Below are 8,602 nucleotides of genomic sequence, written 5' to 3'. Positions count from 1 at the left end.
AGACACCCAGAAGACGTAGAAAATGGCAAGTATCAGGTAGAAGAATAATTTTAATGACAAGTTTCAGAATGGGTGAATTGTAATGGTAGATCTCCAAAGTTTAAGAATTATAATGACGTGGATCCAAATAACCCAAAGTAGTGACGGATAGAGTTTCTGGGAGGTCAAAGGGTTTCGATTTCGTGAGATATGCCACCATAGAAGAGGCTGAGAAAGCGCGGCAGGAGATGAACGCCAAGTTTCTGGATGGATGGGTCATCTTCGTTGACCCTGCCAAGCCAAGGCAGCCAAAGCCCGCTCCTGAGCAGGACACCCGTTCCTCGCATGCTGGCTTCACGACGAACAAGACCGTAGGATGGTGCGGCTAGGCGATTGATCTTTCACGGCACAAAACTTGGATGATGGACACCCGAGAGTAGCTCTGGTTTGAGGATACTATCAGAGACACCCAAAGTGTAGGCTTGGCATGGCATGGCCGGGCAATGCAGATAGCTGGGGACAGTTCTCCTATGCTTGGCCTCGTTGTTTCTGTGTTCATTCAAAGATATCCTCGTCGTTGCTCTAGCGCATGATGATGAGTGATGCAAAGTTGATTATGCTGGACAGCGGCTGCTGATCACAGCAGCGCTGGGCAGCCATTCTACAGTGTTGTCTCGCAAGAATTCCTGCGGCAGCACTACCTTATGTTAAAAAGCACGTGTCGGACCGGCTTATATTGGCATAATAAGCACGTGTGATCACTCGATTATACAGGTGAGAACACCTGCTGCAGTCACACGCACCAAGCTGTATGGCAAATGACGCCCTGCACACGCGCAACTAACAACACACCTAGTACACATCTAGACTACATAGGAGTACTAATATAAGAAAAATAAACAAACTCATGTCCGTACTGTCTCGTCTCAAGAAAGGTTATGCCCTGAATCATCTCCTAGACTAAACTACATTATGTACAAAGGCAAATTCTCTTCCATACATTACAAACTAGGCTTCCATTTCTGAAGTAGTATAAGCAAACACAGATTTGATTTGCTCAAGCAAGTGATTTCTGCACCAAGACTAGGTTCTTGAACATCACCAGGGGTTGCGACTCCAGCATTGACTCCTTCTGTCAACAGAACAACAAGTGAGCGTAATACTGTTAGCATTAGCAGAACAAAGGAAAGAATTTGTAATATTCGGTTAGTCTTGGTTCAAAAAATTAATCAAATAACTTCACCATTTAATGAACCATAAGAATATGCGACAGATAATGTGGTTACCTCTTCAGCTAACAAAATGGTGAACCCGAGCTTCTCTGACCAGATTTGCGCCATTTCAGGGTCAACAGGCGCAGTAAGAAGGCTTACATTCCAGGCTCTCAAATTTGCCTCGATTGACTTTAGGAGAAGTATGAAGTAACCCTGCACAAAGAAATGCCAAACAATAAGACTCAATAGTAAAAGTAGCTGAAATGGTTTCATTCGAAATTATCAAAACAAAACGACATTATCGCATGCCAGTCCTTAAAAAAATTGGACTCACACAAGGGTAGGTGAAGGGACCCAGGGATCAGATATAAGGATGGAGAATTAACATAAAGTGGAACAGCACCCAAAATATCTGCTGATACAATTAATTCTTGATGACTAAATATATTCCAAATCATTTTATTTTTGAAAAAAAATGTAGTCAGTGACTCATCGACATTCTCTAGTTATGCATTGCTTTATTTTTTTTTAGGAGTGGGACATGTAGAATCATATTACATGAGGTATTCGACAATATCAGCTATGGAGTGTCTGGTTCAAGTTCAATTCCACCTTTTTTCTGCACTCTCTACGAGTGGCAATAAGGACCAGTTCTGCAATTTGTTCCATGCGCACTTTCAGAATCGCAGCAGACACAACATGCGTGCTGCAATGAAATCAAAATAGGAGAAAAAAAGTAAGAATACCAGCAACAAAAAAAATTGTAAAGTTTGCACGCAGAACCATAAAAATTCAAGTATCGAAGGCATAATAGAGGCGTCACTATGAAGACCAGAAGAACAAAATGGCATAATAATGAAAGGCATGGCACGGAAAAGAACCACCTTGCGGTTAACAGTGCACAATACATTCCTCGAAAATCCTTCTCTTGGTCTCCATTTTTGCTGCAACAATGAAGTTTAGATTGTTTACATACTTCAATCTATGAAAAAAAAAGACTACAGGTAAACGCAGATCAATGAACCCACTCATACATGACTTAAGAGTTGGCAAAATAAGCAAGAACATACCAATTAACCATATCTGAGAAGATGTCACTGTGCTCATCAGTAGATTCCACAAATGCATCCTATGAAGTACAGAGATCAAGGTGAGACTATAGCAGCCAAGAAGCTACTGACAGGCAGATGCAAAATTTATAAGCGAAAGAACAACTTACTTTGAAGATATCAATGACCTGAGGCATGTAGAGTTTGACATCCCTACTTGCGTCCATTCCACTTAAAAGCCGCCAACAAATATTGGATCTTATCCGTCTAAGGAAGGAAATCTCTTCACACTTGTCCAATCCTTCTTCTAGACGGTCACGAAGCGATTAACATTCTTGGCAGCACAAGAAGCGAAAACACATGTATTCTTTCAAAATTTCCAGAGGCACCTGAAATGTTCAGTTTAATCATTCAGATGTATCATTCACAATGGCAGGCCTTCCTTTTGCCCATATAAGTGAAAAGGTCACAAACCTTCTTTTTACAACTCTATTGTTGTAACATTTCACATGGCATGGTCTCTCGCACTGCAAATAGTAACAAGGCATAATTCACAAGCCAGCAATCTATCAAAGGCAATACTTTGGGCATAAGCATTAAGCAGAACAGACCTGGTTACAGAAGATAATCGTGTCTGGATCGATATTTCCAATGGTTGTGTGGCCATACCTGACATTATGTAAAGATGCAAATTTTCATATAAAGCTCAACTGATCCTATTAATCTATTGATAAAAAATATTTATTAGTAGTATCTTACCCACAGAAATAGCAATTCTCTGTTTCGACCACTCTTTCTTGTAAAGTCCGTTTCAGGGGAACAATAGGTCCACTGGTAGTAGAAGGTTCTCTGCCACAACCTGTAATAAAAGGAACCAATTGGCACAACGCAGAGGCTCTAAATTATTTGCAAACATAAAGCTCAACGATCACTCCCTCATTGCCTAAAGGTAATACAATCAGATCTAAATAACATAGCCTTCAAATAAAAATCTATATGTGACCAAAGAAACAAAAAAGGGCTACTGACTACTGAGGCCAAGTCAGTTCTTTTCACAGGGCAGTGTGAAGTCCAAGCATAATTACTCTGCTCACTTATAAAGATATTGGGAAAATACTGTATCTGCAGAAGGTACATAAACCAAGTCGACTATACACTTTGAACACACAAGAACAGAAAATTGAAGGAATCATTTATACACAGTAGATCACCAGTGCATTCATGCAAGTGTGAAAAAACAAAGATGGTAAGGAACAAATCAGGGGTCATAAGTAGTAGACTTAGTGACAAGACTGTATCAAACCAATTAAGTAAAAAACAAAAAACGTTTTGTGAAGCCAGGATAGGAGGTACCGATGATTGCGGAGGAAAAAGAAACTTCATTTCAACCAAAAAAAAACTTTAAATCTTTATACAGATAAAACGCCCTCTAGAACAAACAATATACAGCAATATCGTATCCATCTCAAGACAGTAGTAGATGACTTTGCAAGCTCTGGGTACAGCAAGAATGGTAGTAGTAAAGCAAAACAAATGAAGGATGGTAGTAGTAAATCCACCAAGAATATGAGAGCCCTCGCTTGAAGACCACATCGCCATCCCAAAAAGTTTCACTATTCAACAACTCCTTCACTTCAACACTATGGCCAGGTAAGATGCCGCAGGAACACTGCTTAGTCAGTAGTCACTACCCATCATCCTTTTCTCTCTAGAAGTATTTTCCTTAGACAAAAGGCCCTGTGAGTAAGGATATACAACCTTTCCAATCCGCAGGAGGGAATCTAGCAGAAAGATACTATTCTCCTCGTAAAGTGTGATTGTTGTGTAGTGTGTACCATGCCCTGACCTTTGCAGAACTTTTTGCTCACAAGTTAATGTCTTGCCTTGAAAAACTTCCATGAGGGGATTACCTTATTACCCCTACCATCCTTTAGGAATGGCAAGTGCTCAGTGCAAATAGTTCAACATGAGAACACCAGCAGTGCCCCCATGCTTAAAGTTCCATCTACGTAAGGCATCAAGTATCAACCTCATAGTCCTAAAACAGTCCAATTCCTCAAATCTATATCTCTTATAAAGCTAATCCCCACTACATGTCCCATCTCAACATGCAAGCCATCAACATCATCTTCCACTAACTATCCACATCATCTCCCACTAAAAGCCATGTCCCACTAACTTCCAACCTGTTAATGCAACCAATTTTGATAAGAATGGATGTAAGAACATGTAGATGATTTAACTCATATATACAACTATTTCATTTCTAAGAGAGTCAAGCAGTAACGCGTGGGGTATCCTTCTAGTTAACCCAACGATCCAGGCCACAAAACCATCGACTGGAATGGTTAGAGACATAAATATCTACGTATCTCTAACAAAAGTTGAACAAAACCCAACAAACCGAGCTTCATACTGCAGTAATCAGACATTTGAAAGCAATTCGTTATGACAACTGGCAATCATTAACATTTCCAAAAGTTTGGCTGGTTCGGGCTAGTTAACAGGATGGGGCAAAGATAAGTCTGGTATGGTCTTAGCATTACAAAGACTGCAGGCACTTAAATGCCTCCCCCCACCCCCCCCCCCCCCCCCCCCCCCCCCCCCCCCCCCCAACTCTTTTTTTTTACTTTGTCATTTTACATAGAATGTAACTTTCAAATAATTTATTCCTTAAAAACAAGGAAGGAATCTCTTAGGCTCTTAGCAGGCAGGTCCTATGGCCAAGGGAACTACAGAGTCATCTTCCAACAAGGTGAACTGATGGTACATCATTGCAGCAGGATACCCACTTTTAAACAGACCAACACAAAGACATCAACCAATATATGCCTGAGCATTCACAAAGGGTGCAGGCATAGCTGCTAATTCAAAAGAGATCATGAGCCATAACCGCTCAACATGCAGCAAACCGAATAATCTGCACTGGGTAATTTAATGAAATAGACACAAACCTAAATAAGCTATTGGTTATTACAATGAACCTTGGAGTACGCATTACAAAATACCCATTAAGTTACCTGATGAAGAAGTAAGGTTAGGGTAGTCACTGAAGCTGGAAACACTAGCACTGTCAAATCCATTTGAATTCAGATGATCTTGCAGTTGCAGAGCTAGCTTATGAAGTGTTAATCCTTCTGATGTATAAATGTTGTGATACCTGAAACATAAAGTTTTCACCACTTAGATGAACTTAAACACCCAAGAACTCTTTTTAGGTCTAGATTATTACAAAAAGTTAATTGAATGCCATTTTGAACTTATAGCTCTTCTATGAGTAATAAAGTTCACATAGGCACAATTTCTTCCCAAAAGTGGTGGTGCTTACGGTTGCCTTCTTCTCCCCATGCCAGCATGCTCTTCAAACTGCGAAGGAGTAAACTGGAGTCGAAAGAGAACAGCAAAAACATCAATTGGTCCTCATGCAGAATAATTAGACCCTAAGAAACAAAATTCGCTGATTGCTTAGTTTTGTACCTCTTGACTGCAACAGTTACAGATGATACCTGTTCCCCGCTTATACCCTTGCTTTAGAGCCTAAAAAACAGTGAAGCATGAGTCCTCTTAAGAGTGCTACAGATTCAGGTAATTGCGGAAAAAGGAGCCAATATAGTTCACATAAATATCCAGAGCACCTCTCCACTCTTCAACTTGTAAGTCAACAAAGTATTATCTGCAAGGCCACCCTCCTTGAAAATCAGTGGATGCAGAGTGGTATCCCTGAGGAAAAGGTAGGTTATGTATCATTTCAAAATGTCATGTAAAAGAACACCTTTCACGAGCTATTGCAGAAAGATCCCTTAAATGTTACAAAAGACTTAATCTTTTACCTTGTTTTTGATTCTTTTGACTTTGAGTCTATGCTGTAGTTTGGGAGTGGCCCTTGCGCGATTGTTACTGGACTTGATAAAGAAAGCCCTAAATTTGTGGAATCATGTTTACAGTAGTTACGGCTTACTGCAGTAGGTACTGGAGAATCAGACTTAACACCATCGATGCTGAGAGGGCCTCCTGTGTTCTCACTGCGAGTTTCTTCAGTGCCTTTCTTCTCTAAGGTGCCAATAGAGAGGCCAGAAACCCGTTTGCCTGGGCTTCCCCCAAAGGTTGGAGTTGAAGTCTCAGTGCCTCCTTGTCTAAATTGTCTCCTAGACCGCCTTTTAGATGCACTCCAGTTAATGTTTGAGATGGTATTGCTGGCAGATTCTTTCAAGTAGTTTCTCAAACTATAAATCATCTCCCCCGCAGCCGACCCCCGTGAACTAGAAGTGGGGTTTCACAGCAAGGTGATGTTAGCATGAGGAGCATTATGATCATTTAAATGTAATTGACTGCAAATTGGTAGTACACTTCATCGAAATGGTGAAAAGGTTTGCTAAAACAGTTAAGAGATAGAAAAATAAATTAGCAAGGATAGGGATGGTCAGTTCAAAGTTAAGAATCAATTCTCATTGAAAATGCATCCCACTAGCCCAAGCCATCCCTTGCAAGGTTTATGAGCTTACTGAGCATATACAGAAGCTGAAGCCCCAAAACAATAGTAGGTAAAACTATGGACGCATATATAGAATATAGGAACATAAATAGGTCTTGAAATAACACGGCACGGCATATAGGTATTTATAAATCTGAACTTAAGTCTTATTGAAATTTTGCAATGCAACCTACCTCTGAGTCGAACAACCATCTGAAGCCACAGCATCTAAATAATCTTTATCTTTCTTCTTTTGAAACGAAGCTAAATGGTCAACAAGATGGAAGATAGGACAAGGGGAAAATTAGCACATGCTGAGCAACACACAAAACCAATGAATACTTAGGTGCTAGCTAAAATACCTTTCCACTTGTTATACTCATCAAAATTAGGAGGAAAACCAATCTTTTCTTCAATGAAATCCCCAAGCATGTTAAGCTTATAAGGTTTTAGTTCTTTCAACACCCTGAATAGAGAAATCCCGGTATCCAAGAAGATGTGATCATTCTGGTTGTTAGATGACTGACCAGAATGCTTCTCAAACTCTCGTGCATTCATAATCTACAATTTATCAGGCATCATGAGATCAGGTATCAGACAATTTACAAGAGGAGTAGAAGTTACCATTGATGCAACACAAACAGTACCAGAAAGCTTACATTACTACTGTAATTACACTGTGGGCAGCCACAAGAATAACCCTGTCCATTTATCCGTCCAACGTTCTCCACCTAAAGATAATCAAAATGAAGCATAAATGTTGTTCTTGAGATATAAAACCATAGGTTTCGATCAGTTTACTGAATCAACAATCCTAATGCCAGCAGGAACAACACACACCTCATCCTTCTTGTAGGTCACCCTGAAACCTTCAAGAAGTCCAGTGGACAGCAATCCTCTAACATCTCTAAGGTCACTGTCTAGCTGACACTTCGTTTCTGTCACTCGCACTTTAACATCATGCATCACAGGGTCACCAGCTGTTTCATCTTTGATCTGTTCTGCCGCAGGCCCTTCATCGCCGCACATAGTGTCTGACTCAGTCGTGGAACTGCGTTCCCTGCTCAAAAACAGAAGGGACTAAGACTGGAATAAATCTGCAACGAGTACTAATAGGGATAATTGCATAAATACTTGTCTGATTCTGCCAGTTTATGATTGAACACATGTCCCCGAGTCCCAGTGAATCGCTACGAAATTACACCATCGCATAGATAGTTGCCATAACAAATCGATCAGTGGAATCGCTCACTTCAAACCAACCACCAGACACAAGCTGGCCTTCTCCTCCTCGGTCAGCATCTCCACGTCTCCCCGTCCAGGCGCAGGGGGCGAAGGGGGCTCCGCCGTCACGCCGTCAACCTGAACCCCGTTGGGTTCCCAGCTCGCGGGCGCGCCCGCTTGCTTCCCCTGCGACGCCGACGAGGCTTCGGCGGCGGGCACAGTCATGGGTACCCCGGCGGCCGCCCGGAACTCCTCCGCGAACGCCTCGGCGGGCACGTCCCTGAGCTCGTCGAACAGGTCGTAGTCGTAGAGCAACTTGCCGTTGGGGAGCAGAATGTGACCGTTCTGGTTCTTCGACTCGACCCCGGCGTGCTTCTCGAACTGCAGCGCCGACAGCACCTGCGCGGCGCGTAGAAGAAAAGCCTGAGAATTTCCGCGCAAAAACCACAGAACCGGCGAAGTGTTCCGAAACGGATGGACATGTGAATGTGATCGAGCAGACTGACCTTGCCGCGGTAGCCGCAGCAGGCGGAGGCGGGTCAGGCGCAGGCGTAGGCGCGTAGCCGCCGTCTGTGACGAATCCCTCGAGCCTGGCCTGCGCACGGAGCGGAGCAATTAAAACAAGGGTTAATTGCATGGATGGCATTACAGTTCTCGCGATTCTG

The 8,602-nt window shown here is 42.1% G+C and overlaps 1 pseudogene; it reads right to left on the bottom strand.

Moving 5' to 3' along the window:
* Nucleotides 1–808: 808 nt before the first annotated feature.
* Nucleotides 809–8,336, bottom strand: LOC136547470 (uncharacterized; annotated as a pseudogene).
* Between the last annotated feature and the right edge of the window lie 266 nt (nt 8,337–8,602).

Source organism: Miscanthus floridulus, chromosome 1 (genome assembly GCF_019320115.1).
Source record: "Miscanthus floridulus cultivar M001 chromosome 1, ASM1932011v1, whole genome shotgun sequence".
Lineage (NCBI taxonomy): Eukaryota > Viridiplantae > Streptophyta > Magnoliopsida > Poales > Poaceae > Miscanthus > Miscanthus floridulus.
The sequence above is the reverse complement of the archived record's forward strand: the minus strand, read 5'-3'. Positions and strand labels throughout refer to the sequence as shown.